At 35.9% G+C, this 21,189-nt stretch overlaps 1 pseudogene; it reads left to right on the top strand.

The window, feature by feature from the left end:
* The window catches only part of LOC106734344 (ribosome biogenesis protein NSA2 homolog), a 110,402-nt pseudogene extending 108,894 nt beyond the window's left edge, over nt 1-1,508 (top strand).
* Nucleotides 1,509-21,189: the final 19,681 nt, after the last annotated feature.

Below are 21,189 nucleotides of genomic sequence, written 5' to 3'. Positions count from 1 at the left end.
GTTTCAGTTGATGAGAGTTAGTACTCTCATTTTAAATATCAATCTCCTGTCTCATTCAAAATTATTTTCTATTTTCGTCCCAAAGTTTAAATCATAACATCTTAGAGTTGAATTAAAAAGACATAAGCTTCTCTTGTGCATTTCCTCCTTCTCTACTTTTATGTTCTGAAGTGGTGGCAGTGCTTAAGGTCAATTTCATGGAAATCTAGTGAGACCAGTTCACCAAAACCAATTCTTCCACTAGTCATTTTGTCACATAATTAATTGAGTGAATAACCTGTTGTTTCTTTTACCTATATATAGGTTCCACAGCAACTTCATATTGCATGGTATTTTTGCAGACTTGAAGATTTTATGAAGTTTATTGGAATGGCTTTTATTTAATCTTCATTTAAGGCATCTTAAGCCTGTCTTCCACATATGGTTGTACAGATTTCTGACTGTACAGGACTCTTAGGAAGAGAAAGGCATTGCTGAATTTCAGTCCGTTCTCTGATTGCCATGTCATGAATTTGTACATTACTTCCACCTGGGAAAAGTAATATTTTTAAAATAATTTTCACAAAGTTATGTTAAATAGATTAGAAATGGCTAAAGCATTAAGAAGAAAGGGCAGGAGCTTTCTCCCATTCCGGACGAGGTCGTCCGCTTGTCGGTCTCTGTGATCTGAAAGTTGACACCTTCTTTGCATCCTGGAGGCTGCTCCCAGCGACTCTGCAGGCGTCACCATACCACAAAATGAATATATTGAATTACATCGTAAACGCTATGGATACCGTTTGGATTACCATGAGAAAAAGAGAAAGAAGGAAAGTCTGGAGGCTCATGAACGTTCAAAGAAGACATAAAAGATGATTGGTCTGAAGACTAAGCTCTATCATAAACAGCGCCATGCTGAGAAAATACAAATGAAAGAGACTATCAAGATGCGTGAAAAGAGGAACACCAAACAGAAGAATGATGAAAAGACTCCACTAGGAGCAGGACCTGCCTATCTGTTAGGCAGAGAAGGACAGTCCCGAGCTAAAGTACTTTCCAATATGATTAAACAAAAATGGAAAGAGAAAGTGGGAAAATGGGAAGTCCCTCTACCCAAAGTTTGAGCCCAGGGAGAAACAGAAGTATTAAAAGTTAGTCAAACAGGAAAGAGAAAGAAGGCATGGAAGAGGATGGTTACAAAAGTCTGCTTTGTTGGAGATGGCTTCACTAGCAAACCACCTCAATATGAAAGATTCATTAGGCCAGTGGGCTTACGTTTCAAGAAGGCCCATGTAATACATCCTGAACTGAAAACCACTTTTTGCCTGCTAACACTTGGTATAAAGAAGAATCCCTCATCTCCACTATATACAACTTTGGGTGTTATCACCAAAGGTACTGTCATTGAGGTGAACGTGAGTGAACTGGGCCTTGTGACACAAGGAGGCAAGGTTATTTGGAGGAAATATGCCCACGTTACCAACAATCCTGAAAATGATGGATGCATAAATGCTATTTTACTGGTTTGATAGCAGTTGCATGCAAATAACTCCTTGTAATTTTGAAGATGATACACCATCTGGAAAACCATCATGACCGATGTTTCAGAATATAGCCAGTCTTACATGTCTGCAGTCATCAAAAGATTTTTTATTAAATTGTACAAAAACATTAAAGTGGCCTGGTTTTACAAAAAAAAAAAAGAAAAAGAAAAAAAAAAAGAAGATGAAAGGGCAGGACAGAGGACCCTTTCCTTGAAGTAAGTTGGAAAAGAGCATGAAAATACATTGCTTGAGCAGGTGAAATGGGAGGCAACCGTTCTACTAGACAAAGAGGGGTCAACTGAGGGGGCAAAGGCGTGAGAAAATGTTGAGACAGAGGACCTAAAAGGGGGTTGAGGCATTAGGAAGCAGAGGTTTCTGATAAAGTTAGCTGTTCTCTTTTGTATTTGATGTGAACAGAAAGTGAACTAGTCCTGCTGAGAAAGAAGTTTATTCATATTTAGTTGCTTTAAGTGTCATGTATGCTCTTATCATCAAATTGATGGCATCACGCTGCCCTCTTCAGGTATGCCTCTTTGACAATTACATGTTTCAACACTAGCAAGACCAAATTTCCTCGTCTCGTCTTTCCTTGGCACTCAAATCTCAAATGAAAAGGTGAAGGATCTGTCTCCTGTTTCTCTCAGTAATCTGCAATTTAAGAAGAAACCATCTTCACAACCTGTCTGAGGCAGTCTGCCTTTCTATTGATATTTGATGTTGCTCCAGTAGTACCAGGGAAGATTATGTTTCTAGGTCAAAGCACAAATCAATACCAGTCTTCTACTCTTGAAAGCAGCCTCCATCCCATCTTCATTAGTGACGCCTTGCTCTCCTTTTCTTATCGTTGATGAGAAAGAATTGCACTCCACAGAGGTAGTATCTGTTCCGCTAATCTTCCCCTGACATTATGAAGGGGTAAACATTCAGACAGTATTAGCTTTTAAAAACCACACTGATTTTTTACAGCTGGTATCCATTTTTAGTCAATACTGCAGCACCAAAGCTGGTTAGTAAATATTTTGAATATCACCTCTTGTGGAATGTATTTTCTAAACTTGCTCTTCTCAATAAGTCTTTTGAAGAAGTTAAGTGGCTGGCTTTATCACACATCATTCTCAGAACACACAAATTGGAATTCTGACTTTGTTCTCTAGCTTTGAAACTTGGTAAAAAAATTCTAGAGCAAAGGAAAAATCCTACTGGACATCGCCATCTCTTAAAAGAGTTCAGTAATGCTACCACGATGATAGGTATTTTAAAGCCTTTTTAAAAGTTAGTAAGGATATCATTACATTATTCAGTATCTTCTTTGTTTAATAGTATTTTATGGTGTTTACCTTTATTCTTATATGTATTCAACACATATATACTTAACTTGTATAGTGTTATGCTCTAGGCAATATAAAGTTTAAAAAATGGGTACTACTAAATAAATTGAGAAAGATGACATTAAGAAGTTTAAGTGTTGAGAGGAGAATAAAAACCACTATAGCATACATAAATAAGACAGAGTAACAGTTTAATAGGGCAAATTATACACATATAAAGAAGATTAGTTTGACCAGATTCTTGAAGGAAAACAGGAATTGAGTATCTATATTGTCTTCTGAAAAGTAGTTAATAATACTAAGGTTCTGTGTTCTAAGTTACTTTTCATCTGTTCTTATGAAATCTTAAGTTTTGCATCTAGATTGATTTGGGTATTTTTAATTACTATATTATGAATTTTTTTTCTTTAGTTTTCGCCAAAAGGCACATGCACTTGACAGAGAGAGATAGAGACAAAGAGAGGAAAAATGAGAAATTGCCCCCTGCCAGGGGACATAGTCACACCACATCCCTTCTCCTGCATTGTCCTCTTGGGATTTTAGACATATACACACACATGTGCCCAGCTTGATTTTCAAGCTGCTAGGTCCAGGATTTGAACCATGGTTAGCCATGTGGGAGTCCAGCACTTTAACCACTATGCTACCTACTGACTGATAAATGGAATATTATGAACATTTAAGAAAATTTTTCTATGCTGTATTTTAGCCATATTTCTGAGTGCCTACTATGTGTCTATCAAGAATTAAAACAAACAAACAAAAAACCTCTTATTATCAAGTAACTCTTAGTCTGCTAAATAAACGAATATTATAGGGCTTGCTTTGGGGCCTATTGACTAAGGGAGTCAAATAATACATGGCTGACCTCATGGTTCAAACACTGGACCCAGTGTGCTGGGTAGAGGTGTGTTCACGGCCCAGTTTCTGATAGGATGGAGAAATGGAAGAGATCTTAGGAGCATGGCCATGCCTCATGACAGTGTGCTTTCTCTCTTTCTGTCTCTCTGTCCCTTTCTGGCAACCTCATGTGCTTCTACCAAAAATTGTTAATAGAATAGTAAAAAAAGAGAGAGAGAGAGACATTTGAAAAACTATATACACACACAAATTTAAAATGTCACAATCAAAAGAAGAAAAAACATTTGCTTCATATATGATATTAGTCTTAATATTGAATAGACTGTCATAAACCTGTTTTTTAAAAACCTAAAACACAAAATGAAACTGAAAGAATGAAGACATCTTTATATATAATTCACCAAGGAGAAACATAGGTAGTAAATAGTCATATAAAAATTCTCTATTTGGCCAGCCTGTGACCTGGCAGATATGTGACCTGGATCTCATATGCCCAACTTCATGGTTCAAGTCCTGGATCTGGCAGCTTGAGAAACACACCAGGTGTATATGTGTGTGTGCCCAGAACCCGAAAGGAGAAAAAGCTAGAGGAGGAGATCAGCATGACCACTCCCCATTAGGAGTACATTCTAGCTTTCTCTCTCTCTCTCTCTCTTCCTCTCTGTTGCTAATGAATGCATGCACCCTCTGGCAAATTACCAAAAAAAAAAAAAAATGTTATCAATAGCACCTAGAATACAACTATCCTAAATTTAAAAGTTTTGTTTTACTTCTTAGCAGGCTTCTGGCTAAATTTAATTATGTTTATGATTTACTGTATTCTCAAAAAATATTCAAAAAGCACATGCATTACATTGTACATCTTCAATTTTCATTCTACTGGTATGTGTGGGTGTTAATAGATAGATAGATAGATAGAGAGAGAGAGAGAGAGAGAGATGAGAGAGAGAGATTGGCAAAGCTATTTTTTTTCTTTTACTCTGCTGTAGTATACAGCTCCATAACCTATTTGCTTTACTTAGATGCAAATTAAACACTTTTTCCTGAGTCCTCTGCCCTCACACCTGTCATCTGCTACACAGTCTCTGGTATCTACAATTGCCCTCTCTATTTCTATGTCTTTGAATCTTTCAATTTCTGCTGTAGGTGCAGACATTTGGTATGTGTGAATCAAGTACAAACCATGTCTGACTTTCATAGTTTGGCTCATTCCACTTAGCATTAGATCTGCTAGGTTCGTTCACTTTGTGTTGAGTGACAGAATCTCCCTGTTCTTTAAGGCTGAGTAGAACTCTATTGCATATGGATGCCATATTTTCTTAACTCAGTATTCAGTTATTGGGCACTTAGGTTGTTTCCATGTTTTAGCTATTGTGAATAATATTGTGATAAATATTTATGTGCAAGAGTCTCTGACTGACAGGGTGATTCTATATTGTTTTCCACAGTGTCTGTACTAGTTTACGTTCCTACCAAGAGTGCAGAAGGGTTCCCTTTTCTCCATGGCCTTGCCAATATTGGTTCTTTGGTTTTTTTGTTTGTTTGTTTGTTTGTTTGTTTTTTTAAATAATATCCATGCTGACTATGGCTAGTTGATGACCATTTAAAATAGTCACAAAAACTAAGATAAGAAACCTGGGAATAAATCTAACTAAAGAAATGTAAAACCTTTACAATGAAAGTATGAAAACCTGAAAAAGAAATTTAAAGGTATTTTTTTAAAAAAATGGAAAGATAGTCTATATATTGGTAGAATTAATACAATTAAAATCTCAACACTACTCAAATTAATTTACAAATTGAATGCAATCCTTATCAAGTAACTAGTGTCATTCTTCATACAAGTAGGGGAAAAAAAGCCATAAAATAGAATTATAAAAGATCCTATATCACTAAAGCAATACTGTGCAAAAAATATAAAGTTGGAACATTTCACTACCTATCCTCCAAATGCAAAGGTGTGATAACCAAACTAGCATGGTACTGGCACAACAACAGACACAGTGACCAGAATAGACAACCCAGAAATAAACCCCAACACAAATGGCCAACTGATCTTTTTAAGGTTTTTGCCATAGGGTCCATGTGCTCACTGGAGAGAGGTGGAGAGAGACAGTGAGAGACAATGAGAGGGAAAGTGAGAAATCACCACCTAGAGGTGATGACCATGACACAATCCTTTTACCTCCATTCTCATACTGGAATCTTGGGCACACATGCACATGTGCCTGGCATTATTTTCAAGCTGCCAGACCCAGGACTTGGACTGTGGAAGTCCAATACCTTAATCACCATGCCACTTGGGACCCCCAGCAGCCAAATGGTTTTTGACGAAAGGCATAAGACAATGTGGTGGAGAAAATCAAACAGGTTTTTTGTTTTTGCTCTAGGACACATTCACTCACCAGAAAGAGACAGAGATAAAGACAGGACAGAAAGTGAAAAACCATCCCACAGGGGGAATAACCATGCTACAATCCCTTGTCCATTCTCCTTCTGTGATGTTGGGCACACAAGTACACGTGCCAGGTGATTTTCAAGTCACCAAGTCCAGGACTCAAATCATGTGGGGTCCAACCACCTTAACCATGCCACTTGCTGGCCATCAGAGAAGGTGTTTTTAACTCATGATGCTGGGAAAACTAGATACCAATGGCAGAAAAATAAAGCTAGACCCCCTATCTCTCACCAGTCACAACAGTCAATTCAAAATGGATTAAAGATTTAAACGTAAAACCCCAAACAGTAAAACTACTTGTGGAAAGCATAGGGAAAACACTTGAAGGCATCGGAGTAGGCAAAGACTTCTTGAAGTCCCCTGAAGCACTTGTAACACCTGCATAATAGGCAATTGGGATTTCATCAAGCCCAAAAGCTTCTGCACAAGGAAGGAACCATCTCTTATCATAAGGGTAATGCTGGAGTTATTCTGAAGCACGTCCCAGTGATCACATCATTGACCTCTACATACGTCAGTGTGTGTTTTCAAAAGCATGAATAATTTTCTGCGAAAAACAGTAGTACAAATATTCATAATCAAATAGGCAATATATCCTAAATACAACTAATATCAAGCACATAACTAAATTCCTCAGAGTTTTAAAAAATTCATTGTGTGGGTGTGTGTTTTGGGTTCGTCTGAATCCGGATCCCAAAAAACCCTACACAGTGGTCACATTCGGTTATTATATCATGTGTGTCCTCCAATGTGCAGCAATTCTCACTAACATGTTCTCAGCACTGATTTGTTTCAGAAATAAATTTATTTGTAACTTCTGGAGTGTTCCTATTTGTAATTTCCTTCCCATCTCTTGTGCTAACCATAATTATGATCACTCTTTTTCATTCCACCTAGTCTAGCTATGAAGATTTTCTGCATTTTCTTGCTTTCACTTTGGGAGAAATTTCTTCAGTCAAGGATTTATTTCTATTTTGTCATTTTCTCAGACATATTTAGAGGAGTAGAATTTCTCATATCATTCAGAAAGAAAGAAAAATATTTTCCTGTCCTTGGGAAATATGTTTGTTGTGTTGTGCTTTGTTTTATGTTGGAGGAATTTAGTCAAAGACTGATAATTTGAAATAGTTGCCTTAATAGTTGTGCACTTAAGAAGGTTACTCACGTCATGGAGAAAACGTATACTTCAAATTTATAAAAATAATTGTTTGTAAAAAGTTCTCTTGTCACTTTTGGTTGTATAATTTTTTTTTGTTCTTTTCCAAGACCAACTTTCTCTACAATCATTTAAAAATATATCTCATAAACTTGACTGCTTTTTGTCTATTTTTATTAATCTTTTCTTTTGCATTGTTCTTCATATTTATTAACCTATAATTAAGAATAAATTTATAGAATCCTTAATACTCACAAATTCAAATGAGTATTACCCTATTTTTTAAAGAAGTGAACCTTCTGCTAAATATTTTTCAAGTATTTCATATGCCACTATCCCAACTTCATATCCTAAAAATAATTTATTTAACGAGGACACCAAGCACATTTTTTCAGAAGTCATATTTTTTATAGTTTTGAAAGAGAATTTTTTGTTGTTCTGAAAAAAAATCTTGTGAAGACGTTTTTTTCCTCCAAAGTTACATGAATAAAAAACAGCCAGAACATTTTAGTAGTGCATTTAGCCTAGCTTCATCTTTCTTCTAAAATGAAATTTGGGTTCCATAAAGAAGTTAGGGCATAAAGAAAATCTCAATTTATATATTTATTGAACTTTGTATAAATATGTTTGTTTTTGTTCTCCTCAACCTGTGCAATTATTTATTTGGGAGACATGTACTAAAATACAACAAATGCAAAATACACAAATACTTATTGTTTCTGCTTCTTTTTATAAAGACTATTTTTAACAAAGAACATGGTAAATATAATACCTTTTTTAATCCCACGATCACCATTAACTTTCTTGATTTTAAATAGAGAGACTAGGAATCTTATATCAAGTTGCTGGAGTAATTTATCACTTTTGCCCTTCAATTGATGAAACTGTTTATTTGCCTTTTAGTATTATTTTAGTGAATTATTTCAAACATCTGACACCCAGGAGTGAACTAAGGGAAGATCCATTTGACTTTAAATGTTTCCCCTACTTGGATACAAAGAGCAAATTCACATTCTAATCTAGTTTCTGTCACTAAGATACATCCAGTGAATTTGTTTTCTTTTTTGCTGTTTCCTACCTCTCTGCTCCTATTTCTCTTTCTGAGGTTCTGTCCAGCCAACCATGCAAAGTCATTTAACAGTCTCTATTAAGCGCTGTGCCTTTGTATGTGACTTGAGACTCAGTTGTTAGGAAACTGATGGGTTATTTGAAAGATAGCAAGGTTGAAGTATCAGAGTACACATTATTGTGTCTTTAGAGAGTTATTTGTCATTAGCTACTTTTAAATTCATGTATTTAAGTTATCTATCTGGTTAATACTATTTCTTTACCTGAATCCCCTCCGCAGCACCTGTACCAACATTGTCAGCCTCGAATTGTAAATTCCCCAGGGGCAGATTACGTGTGTCTAACTTGCTGTGCACAGCAACTAACAAAGCATGTTATGAACAGAGTCTCAATGTGTTTTGATGGTGATAAATTTTACAGGTCTATTTTAATGTCCTTTTCTAGTGAAATTTTAAAAGAGAGACATTACTATCAGTGGACCACACAATTGCTCTAGTGAATGTGAAAAGAAAACTAAGATATGAAATGTATTTGAAGTTTATATCTGAATTATCTGAACCACATTAATTTTGAAGAAAAAAATTTTACAAGATACAATCCAAATACCATTGAGTGGACAGTAATTTAAAACTACCTTGAAGATTAGGCTCCTGTTAAAATCCAATTAAAGATTCAATAGTTTTATTCAGAAAATACATTTAACTTACTCTTTATTCATTTGAAATTTTAAAGTTATATTTGGCTCAAGGCTATTGCACTTTCTTATGGACAGATACCAATAATTATGTGATTCTGTTGTGATTAACATAGTATTAGTATTCTGAGCTTAAGATTGCAGTTGTATATAGAAAGATGTCCAAATAAATCATTTATAAAATAAGAACAGACTTGTCACAAAAAAACAGAAATGAATAAAATTATATTTCAATAAATTTAGGTACCATTTTTTCTGTCAAAATTACAGAGAATATTTATTTTAGATAAGTTTTTTTTTAAATCTATTGTCCAGCATATTTTTATTTATTGCAGGCAAAATAATTCTTTGTGGACTTAAATTTTTTACACATAGCCATCCTGGAGCATACCTAATTTATCCTGGCTTCAGAAAAATTTCTACTACAGAAATTTTAAGAAAAAGAAACTGCTAATGATGCAGATACTAGGATGATCATTGATGTCGACATCAATGCAGACTCAGGACCACACAATGAGCAGTCTTTTGCCTCACACTGGAAGAATTAGAGACATAGAGACGAGATCGCAAAGTGAAGTTTATTAAGAAAGAGAGGAAGGAAGAACAAAACTCCTAAGCAGAGAGAGGTTCCAGAAGTGCGTTGCCAAAGAGGATCTGAGGTGAGGGATTTTTATCCCAGCAAGGAGGGACCTGTGTGTACATTTCCCTCCTGGGGACTATCAGTCAAGTGACTCACATCTTTCTTCTCCTGTTTGGGAGTGGGCTCACAAAGCATAAGACATCAAACATTTATACTTTAGTTAATCACATCCAGCAGATCTTCCCCTGAGGTCTGTGGACCATAAAGTTTGTAGATTTTATCATGGCCCCCACAATTCTAAGACAAAGCTTTGTTCTCCCATGTTTTTGTTTGTTTGTTTGTTTGTTTGTTTTGGTTTTTTTTTTTTTGTGCTTTTAAAAATATAATCTCAGTTAGATCCTCTTGCTGGTGCAAACCTGCATGTCATGTTCCCATTTCTCACACCATAATTCATGGAGAGTTATTGCCCAAAGTCTTTTGCTCAGTGTCTCCAGGCCAAGATAGACTACCTTGGTTTGGAATGTAGTAGTGGTAGAAAATGTCAGTTTCAGCTGGGATTATCTTGAGCAAACTGTAAGCAGCTTTGACTGTAAGTAGTTTCTAGTGACAGTTTTTGATTGAGAGCAGTGAATGATTTTTTTTTTAAGTAGGTAGAAAAAAAGATTTAATAGGAAAGAAAAAAAATACACCCAGAAGACCCCCAGGCAGGCAGACTGCCAAATGGCAACTGCCGAATGATTTCTAATACAAACTTGACCAGAGTGGCTCCATCTCGTGAACTGGCTCCATCTCATAGGCTAACACCCTAACGATATATGTGTGTACCTATCTCCTACTTCATTAGGACGCTTGAATATACATCTCCCGTAAGTTTTGTTCATCTTTAAATGGACGTGAACCAAGAAACAGAAAAAGTTCCACAGTCCTTCATAATCTAATCAGTACAATGTTACATCACACAGACACAAATTTTGAGTTTACAGAACATATTCCAAAGAGAATTGAATGTTTTATCATTTTTAAGAATCTGAAATACTTCCTGTTAGTTTGGTTAATTTAGAAGGACAATATAAGGAATCTTCAAAAAAATATGGAAATGCGCTATTATGAAAAACTGAATTTCAAAATTTTTATACCAAAATAAACTCATATTTTATTTTCATTTTGCATGCATTTTTTCTCTCTCACAATATTTTATTTTATTATTTAATACTTTGTTATTACCATACATATCTTTTCCATTGGAGAACTTTACATTCTTATTTCTGCCAAGTACTGCCACCTTAAGCCCCTCCCACCCACTTTCCATCATAGTGTCTTTCCTACCATTACATCTTGGGATTTATCAACTTTTCTCATAGAGTGCAGACATTCAATCTATCAGGCAGGGACATCCGTGGACTTTTTGAAGTACCTTTGTATGCAGAATATTATAATGTCAGCTTCTTTACTCATTTTGTAAATCTAAACTGCTGTGATGAAGTCCTTACATTGGCTTTTTTATCCCCTAATGCTGTCCCCTGCATATGTCCTGGACCCTATCTGTCTGAATCAGGACCTCTGTCTTCTGGGAAAGCTAGGTTTTCTCTTATCATGGTACTTTTGCTTTGGTTGTATGGAGGGGCAAGCAAGGGTTAATAAAGAGGGCTTAAGATGAGCCTTACTTGAGGAGATAAATAAACTTGCTCAGGTAAAGGCCCCAAGAGAAAGCCTCCAAATAAGCTTTTACAACAGGAAAAAAAGAGCTGTTCCACACACCCTCCTGGTGCTACTTCAGCAATCATCTGTGGCTGAAAACTGTCCTGCATCCCTGAAAAATGACCAGCACTCCCACCGGAAGGGAGCTTGCAGAGTTTATTATTATTATGCTTCCTGTGATTGAGACCATAAAAGTAGACTCTTGGGGCCAGTAGGTGGCATAGTAGTTAAGGTTCTGAACTCTCACAGCATCTGTCACAGTTTGAGTCCTGGACCTAATGGGCTTCATAATCATGATGGGCATGTGTGTGTGCATGCCCAAAATCCAAAGAGGAGAATGCAGAACAGATGGTTGTGTGGCCATCCCCCTTCAGGGGTGATTTCTCACTTTTTCTCTCACTATCTCTTTGTCTCTTTTTTCTCTGGCAAGTGCACATGCCCTTTGGCAAAAACTTAACAAAAAAAAAAAAGGAAACACCACAAAGGGCATGAACCTGCGAACCTGCTCAGATCTCATCTCTCTCTCTCACTCTCACCAGTGCTCTGAGCACTAATAAACTAATAAACTAAACTTCTGCTCATGCTTGTATTTCTGTCTCTGGGGAATATTTTTAATACCCACAAACCCACCCTACTGCCCCAGTGCACCACTGCAGCCTCTTTCTGGAAATGTTCTCCCTTCTCTTTTCAAGACTGATTTTTTTGGTACTTATTATGAATTTCCAATTCAAGTCTTCCCTTCTTGTTCACAAACGTTTTAGACTACATCAGCATTCATTATTTGCTAGCCATAAATTGTCACAAAACAATTTCACTTTTGTTATTTAACTTTTACATTATTGTTAAACTGCATGTTCATAAACTTTTTTGTAGAAGGTACAATTAAAATTCAGCATGTTCATTTTACTATCAAGTGGAGTACAGAGATGGTGTTTAACAAATACATGCTGAAAAACATGAACAAAAAGTATGAATGAAGAAGATGACCTTCAGAGCACTCTTTTATTTATTTATTTATTTATTTATTTTTTAGAGGTTTTTGCTATAGGGTGCGTGCGCTTGCCAGACAGACAGAGAGAGACATAGAGACAGAAAGCGAAAAATCACCCCCCAGGGGGACGGTCACACCACAATCCCTTCTCCTCCATTCTTCTCTCGGGATCTTGGGCACGCACGCACACGCGCCCAGTGTGAGTTTTAAGCCACCGGGTCCCAGACGCGAACCGCGGTCAACTACGTGGGAGTTCAGCTCAACTACATGGGAGTTCAGTGACATAGCCATTACGCTAACTGCTGCTTCCCACCTTCGGAGCACTCTTGAGTTAGCTTTGTGTAGTTCTAGGAATTTGTTTCATTTGGATAATACGAGATCTGAACTTTGATGACAAGAGAAAAGGTGTTTAATAATGCTGGGTGTGTAGAACTCGTGCTCTAAGAATAGTGGAGTTAATGTTATGAATAATACAGTTTGTTACTAGAAATTCTGGTTTTGATGGGTTAGAAATATTCATATGCCCAGGAGTCTTGGAAACAAACACACTTTTACAAATTGGAAAAATAATTTAAAGTAGCATTTCTTTTATAAGAACAGGATGGGTGAGAAAAGAAAAACTAGAGCAGTCAGAAGAGGCTATTTGAGATAAGTTGAATTCAACCTATACTCTAATTGGCAAGCAAGTTCTTTCTTCATTCTTTTCTGTTAGAAATAAACATGGTTAAGTACTTTCATAGCAGAATTTGAAGGAAAAGGAAGTTTTTGAGAAACATTTTCTCATGTTTGCTAGTGTATGGCTGGGGTTTTTCATATTTAGTTTATTTTGTTTAATTGCTTTTGCATTTTTCACTTGTTCTTAACTGAAATATTATATACACATATGCACTAATAAAAAAAAGAAACAAAATTGTGACCATAGGATAAAAAAACTATATAGAGAAACTATGATTTTAAATTTCAGGGTTTTTTGTTTTTAATATTTATAATAATAGGAGATAGGGAAGAATAAAAATGAAAAACATACAGTATAAGAAACAAATCTTAAAAAATAAACCGTTTTCCTCCTCATTATCAAAATATAATTGACCTTATTTCTGAACACCATTCCTTACAAGCATACTTCCATATAAACTTGGAATCTGGAAACACTATGTCCCTGAAATCTATGTCTCTTTAAGAAAGGCTCCATTCCTATCGCTTCCTTTTTCCTATTGACCTTAAAGTAAAATATGAGTGTTTTTTTAAAATAATTTAAAAATTAAGTAAAACATATTAACATTTTATAAATAACTTGTAATATATTTTTCAGTAATTTTTATGTTTTATAAATAGACTAAACTGAGATCTTTATCATGGACACTAAGTTTGTGAAAGCCCAGCTGGGGTTAACAAACCTACTTTCAGAATTATCTAACAGAATTTTATTTTAATATTGTGTTTTTTAATTTAATTTAATTTAATTTTTTTTTTCTGAGAGGTTTTTGCTATAGGGCGTGTGTGCTCACCAGACAGAGAGAGACATAGAAACAGAAAGCGAGAAATCACCCCCCGGGTCGGGGGGGAATGACCACATCACAATCTCTTCTCCTCCATTCTCCTCTTGGAATCTTGGGCATGCACGCACAGGCGCCTGGCGTGAGTTTTAAACCACTGGGTCCAGGATATGAACCGCGGTCAACTACATGGGAGTCCAACAACGTAGCCATTACACTAACTGCTGGTCCCATATTGTGTTTTCATTCCAATAATAACCTTTTATTCATTCAATGTTAAATAGGACTGGCCTCATGGTGCAGTGGTCAAGTGCTGCCACATCTTCTATGGCAGATGCACAAGGCAGGGGTTTGAATCCTGGCCCTGTCAGATTCATGCCAGATTCAAATACACATTAAGGATCCTAACAGAATGAAGAATTGGAGTAAAAAGAACTATGGCACAACCAGGATCCACTGAGAAGAGCTGTTTCTCTCTCACCTGTGTATAGATGTTCTTTCTATTATGAATAAAAGTAAGCTTTTAAGAAATAAAAAACAAGACATAAAGTAATCCATTTCCATTGAATGTTGCATTTAGGACACCGAAGATAACAACTAAAAGAAGTTAAAATTGATTTCAGCCTTTATTGACATGTGTAAAGAACATTGAAAGCAATCTCATTCATCATCCAAAACAATACTTCGTGAAAATTATCTCTCCTATTTTCTATCTTTCAATATTGCTCTTCAGCCTCTCTTCCTAAGTTAAACTTCTGCTATTCACTTCTGCGAAGCCCTACCCGTATGATTATTCTTTCTTTTCTTTTCCTTTTTCTCTTCTCTTGCTTTTCCCTGTATTTTTTCTCAAATAACTTAAGCACTCACTCTATCCTTTTCATATTTCTTGTCCACATTCCTAAACTAACTGAAGATTACCTTAATATGTGGAAAAAAAAAAAAAACCTTATACACTATAAAGCAAGAACTAAGAAAAAAGAAAGAGGAACTATTCAGCTAGCACACCTAGTAGATATAAGAAAGAGACTGGAAACATTCTTAAACTCAAGCATTGTTGTGACTATCACAGAGAATATTTTGACCGCTTTTTGATGGTCAAGCAATTTTCATTGTGTATTTGAGTAATAGTCTTATTGATGTTGTGTGACCACATGAATTAAGAGTGCTTTTATCATATTGTTTTATTTTTTTCTAGGTAGAGACTGAAGTTCTTGAGAGGACTATGGTAATTTTCTCAACAGTTCAAATTTTTACACTTGAAAATGAAATTCTGAATTGGAAGTAGAATGAACTCTCTAGGGTGAAAATAGATGACTAGGTAGACTTGGACTGTATGTTTGGGATGGAAAGGACGTGAGAGTAGGAGGGAATGGAAAACTGAAGGGTTCCTGGTACCAGTGAGAACACAATAGTACCTTTAAGAAGGAAATGAAGTACACAGTGAAATACCAAGTACGTCTTCTGAGAGGGAGAAACAATTTCTCAACCAATCAATTTGGTGGGTTTGGAAAAAAGGGGATAGAAACTCATTTTGTTAAGGAGGCTAATTTAATCCACATTCTTTAAAATATATATATCTACTTGTTTCAAAATAGATATTAACCAATGTTAATTTCATCCTAATATTTTATCAGACTAAAATGCATACAGAAAATGACATAACATCTTAACTGGCAGCTTGATAAATTGTCATAAAACAAACATGGCCATGCAAGCTTAAATCAAGAAACAATAAGCTATTCCACAGTCACTGGGATAAATATTGGGTTCTCAGGAAAGTTATGACGTATTTTTTTGTTTTTCTTTGCAAAAATGTGTAATGACTTTTCTGACAACCCAATATTTCAAAAATTGGGGAAATAAGTGAAGAAATTAAAATTCTCATACATTGAAGATGGAAAGGTAAAATGACATAGTCATTGTGGGAAAAGTTTGGTATTTCCCAATAAAGCTGAACATTGAATTATTTTATGACCCATCAGCTCCACTCCTAAATATACCAGAAATATACATGGGCTTTTCTCATACATCCACTCATTTAATGTTATAGTGCTCTTGCTATAAGGTAAGCCTTTTGCTAGATAATAAGAATGCAAAACTGCAGGCCACATAGTAGCACAGCAGGTAAACATGGTGCCCTGTGAGCTGACCAACACGGGAGACCTCCCAAGTATGCTGGGCACACCTGAGCCTGTGATCTGGGGCTAGTTGAGGCTGAGGGTGAACGGCAGCATTATGATTCCCTTGGAGATGCTGTCTGTCTCTCTCACTCATGGAAGAAATAAATAAACTTTATTTTAAAAAGGAATGGAAAATTGGGTGAAATGAGATTTCTTTACTCTTAAAAAAATGGGAACACATCACTGGAGATAGGCCAGGAGAGTATTAAAAAGAAAAAATAATACTTTTTAATTTCCTTTTTTGATATTTTTGAAATAGTTATATTTGCTAAAGTCTCAGTTCTCAGACAAAATTCTCAAACCCAGAAAAAACATTTTGTGATTGAAAGCAGCTCAGAATCTACTGAGGAAGATGTGTTGCTGAATCTGGAGACAGAAAAACACAAAGTAATTGAAAAGAGGGTTTGTGCATCATGCCCACTAGCCACCCTCCAATAATTATCAGTAGATGCAGGAGAATGGGAGTCAGGAAAATAGCGGGAACAATCATTTGGTTGCGTTTAGAAACAGTAGGTGCTCTATTTACACCAATTCCATTTCCAAGATTTTAATCTAAACATATTTAATCATTTCACTCTATATATACGCAGCTTGTGTACCTAGAGTATCAAATATTAAAGCAGGTGAGGTACTTGGCAATGTTTTTGTGCACTTGATCAATGTAGGCTCTGTAATGCAGTTGGTACTAATATGAGGGTCATATTAGATTGTTTACAATTTCATTATCCAGGCGATTCTACATTTCCCATGTGCATGCCTGGCTAGTGACATAGAGTGATCTATAGTGTTTTGAACTGCTTAGAAATATCTTTGCATTTTACTTTCCGTGTTCCTTCCATCTTCCTAGTAGTTTTTCTACAAGTGTGTTTTTCTTTGGTAGTCAGACCATGCTGCATGCAGTTAACCATAAAAAATTCATAAGTTTCTCAAGTTCACTTCAAAACCACTACCTGATCTGTCAAAACACATTTTAAAATGTCAAAATGCCTTTCCATTATGGCCTTATTTGGTGCTGTGGTGCTTTATAACCCCATTCTACTGGGAAAAAAGAGGTGAAAAGATTCTCATGGAGATTCTCTGCTGCAAAAGGACAAATAGCAATGCATTGATGTTTAGCAGAACATCCATAAACCAGCGACAATTTAATAATTTATATATGTAAATTATGTAGAGGTACATTTAGGCCTTGGGGAAAAACACGTTTTGAAAAATAGAAATTAAAATTAATCACTAAAGTTCTAAATTATTTAAGATAATATGAGCAAGATTAGCCCCTCACAGTTAATACTCTTAATTTTTAGGTGTATATAACTAGTAAAATTCTCTCTACAACTAAGTGGAAAGATGCTGAAAATTTGAGCCTTAATGTGTACTTTCATGTGCATCCCGCGTTTGAGGTATAAAACACAATAGGATCATTAACTGATACTTTTCATCTTTATTAGCTGATAAAGAACTACTGAACCATCATTTGGCAAGCCACAGTCACTATTTCAGTATTTGCCACTCAGCTTGATTCACAGTTCAATTACTTCTTGCATGATTGTTGAGATCACTTGTTAAAGAAACAAGCTCATTTGTTCCTGTCCTAGCAAGGTCGATTATCTTTGCTCAGTTTCCTGACCTTTGGACACTGAAGCCTCAGGCACCCCGACCTCATTCCTTCATTAGGTAATCTGTGTGATCATGAATTGGATATATGATGCAACTTAATCATTATAAGAAAAACAATATCATCTCAAGTAATGATATCCTTCTAGTGAAGCTGTAACCACAATGTGTGCAAGAACTCATAATCATCACTAAGTAGATTTTTATCTTACTTTTATGTAGATATTAAAATTGTTCTAGTATGTAACAGACTCTATGCTAAGAACTGAGGGAACAATAGCTGGAAAGCAATGCAGACATGGTGCCTGTCCTTCTGGATCATATATTGCAGTATGGAAACATGAAGAGAGTAGTGTGTGTCACTGTTTGGAATGAGATTCAGGAGGCATCATCTCAAAAGACAAAGGGAAACTTATTGAGAAAGAGCACCCAGGGGTCATAAGCCAGAGATATTTCAACCAGTCTGCCAAGAAAAAGGTGGTGGGGAGGGTCTTTTACAGGGCAACTGATTAAGGTATTCTGCAACGCTATATGCATGACTAATATGTAGGGCAGTCAGGCACAGTGGGATAAGCACATTCTGGCTTCATGTGTTTTGTTGTTGTTGTTGTTGTTGTTGTTGCTATTGTAGTTCTATCACTGGGGAGTTAGTCTCAGTACTCATTTTTCATTGCTGTATGCTACTCTCCAGGTCAGTGTGATCTTGCAGTAGCAGCACCTAGAATGTGGGTGTCTGCCAAGGCCACGTCTGTAGAATTCTGGCCTTCGTTTCTTGTCAGTCCTGAAGTGCCACTAGATGGTGCTCAAAAGAGCTTTACTGAAGGTGACCTTACAGTATGAGTACCTTAGTGTCAACCAAAGGCCTTAGCTTAAGGGGACATCAACACCAACCCATCATTTTCAGCTTTTAACTGCCCATATCAATCAATTACTTAATGTATATGATCTCACTTACATTGTGAGGGAGAGAGAGAAAAAAAAATAAAGGAGTCCTTGAACATAGATAGATTATAAGAACTGTGATATCAAACAAATATAATGAATATTAAATTACTAATGGTATCTGGAACTAATGCATGTCCACGCTTACACCCTTGGATCCCAATCTCTGGTTGCTGATTAATTTAATCACAGGTTCCAAGGAGAAAAGAAATATTATTGAGGAGTCTTAGGTATCAACCCTACTTGTGTGCTTCATATGAGGGCTTCTCATTTCTAAGCTGTATGCATCATAGGTAACTTTTACAAAATGTATAGGTAATAATACCATATATAGTATTATGCTCAGGCCTTAATAGGAGTCCTAGATAAATTTTGGAGTCCAATACTTATAACTTTATGGAAAACCAAAAAAGCAGTTTTTCCTTTGAGTTTACACCCCCTCCCCAACCATAAGCCTACTGTTCTGTACTCTCTGAATCATTTGAGGTTAGAGAAAAGGAAAATGGACATTCAGCAGAATCCTGGAGTCTATGTCTTACTGACAACTGTTCTGTCTTCTCCATTCTCTGTAATACTGTAACACTGATACCAACAGGAGCTACCTATTATCTAAGAGATTAAACCACATCAGTTCAAGTGTCTTTCATCACTCTAGAGGAAGTCCAACGGCCTACCCAAGATTCCTATGATATAGTACCTAGACCCTTTTGACCCTTGCCAAACCCTTGATGTTAGTCATTTTTAACCTCCTACTGCTATTTTGGACCTTTTATCTCATGTCCACCCAAAATGTCTATGCCTGCTTCCTTTCTTTGATTTCCCTTGTCTTCAATCTATCTTGTGCTTCTATAACAGAGTACCTGAGACTGGATAATTTACAAGAACAGAAATTTATTTTTTCACAATTCTAGATGCTGGGAGTCTAAGATTAAGGAACTAGCATCTGGTGAGGGTTTTTTTGCTGTGTCCTCACATAGCAAAAGAGCAGCTCTTTTTATAACAGCATAAATTTATCATGAGGGTCCTGCCTTGAATACTTTCTGAAAGACCCCACCTCCCAACACTGTTGCATTGGGATTTGAGTTTTCAACACATGAATAGGGAAGGATATTACTTTCTGACTATAACATCCCAAGATGACTTTATTTGTATTTATTTGTGTATATACAGATGTCATTGAAAGTTTCAAAGTAAGAGCTGAAATATTAAAAACATTAGACTTTAAGGCTAAACTTTTTTTAAAAAAAATTGATTCACATTACCTATAAGTGGTGCAGAAATATTTCTGCTGCAAAATTTTATTATTATAATGTTCTTCAATTGCATGAAACATTTAACTCAGTCTACCTAGTTAACATTTACCAGTTAAAATAAAGACATGAGTCTTTAGGACCACAGAAGACCTACTCCATTTTCTTCTTTATCCTTTATTAATCCATCTCTGTTGCAAGATAGATGAAAATTGTATACTTAAGTGGTTTGGTTTTCCACAAATGTGAAGTACTGCCTTGAAATAGAAGATAGTGGTGACTAAAAATGCTTGGAGTTTTAAATAATTTTTTGCTCTATTACAAAATCTTTCTTTGGTTTAGAATTACTACCTCTTGACTCCCACAGAATTTATCATGACACAGATTATACTGTATTTTCATTATCTATTTAACCATCTATATCCTTCAGTTGTCTGAGATTTTCATGAGGAAAGAAATCGTATGTATTTTTTCTCCAATTTTTGATAACAACTAGCTTTGTTGTAACTACTAAATACAATAACTACTCAATAAATATTTGTGTATGTGACTGGATGAAAAGTGTCATATCTCTGACAATGACAAAAACTGGATTTTGGGCATCTTCTATATTTATAACATCCAGCTACATAGGTATCTCTATATATTCTATAATTATAGAAGATATTATAAATATTGTTAATATATTTATAATATAGAAGATAATACGATCAAATTATTATAATAAAACTATAAAACAAGTAACAATAAAATGAAAGGTAGCTCTCGTGTAATTCCCTCATTCTAAATCTGAGGACCTTGTGGCTGGAGAAGAGACATGACTTAGCTTAGCCTTCTCTTTCTGTAAGGACTGCCTGGTAGCTAGAAATCAGACTCCTCTCTGCTCCTGGTTCTACATTTTTCCTTATTTTTTCCCGTGTGTGTGTGTGTGTGTGTGTGTGTGTGTGTGTATGTGTGTGTATGCAGGAGTGTGGGTTTTTATTTTAGTTTTTTTAAAAAACAGGGTCTCCCTCTACTGCCAACCCTGTCTTAACCTCCAGAGTAGCTGGGACTACAGACACATGAGAACACTTTAAGGCTTTTAAGTTGGGCCAAAAAACAAACACAGGTCTCCCAAGTGGCTTCAGCCTATCGAGCAGCAGCATCCAGTGCACGCTATCACAGCTGGACCTCTGCATCTTTTCTTCACACCACAGCTATGCCTGAGGAGCTAAATATCCTGCTTCCTTGAGATACAGAAGAAGCTAGTAGACAGCTTTCCAAAGGCAAGCATTGATCATTTTTGCATCTCTTTACAAGTATTGTGAGACATGAAACAACCTCCCTACTCTCGGCCTTCTGAGATGGTTTTTC

Source organism: Tupaia chinensis, unplaced genomic scaffold, assembly GCF_000334495.1.
Source record: "Tupaia chinensis unplaced genomic scaffold, TupChi_1.0 Scaffold000097_1, whole genome shotgun sequence".
NCBI lineage: Eukaryota > Metazoa > Chordata > Mammalia > Scandentia > Tupaiidae > Tupaia > Tupaia belangeri.
This window is presented reverse-complemented; position numbering and strand designations above follow the sequence as displayed.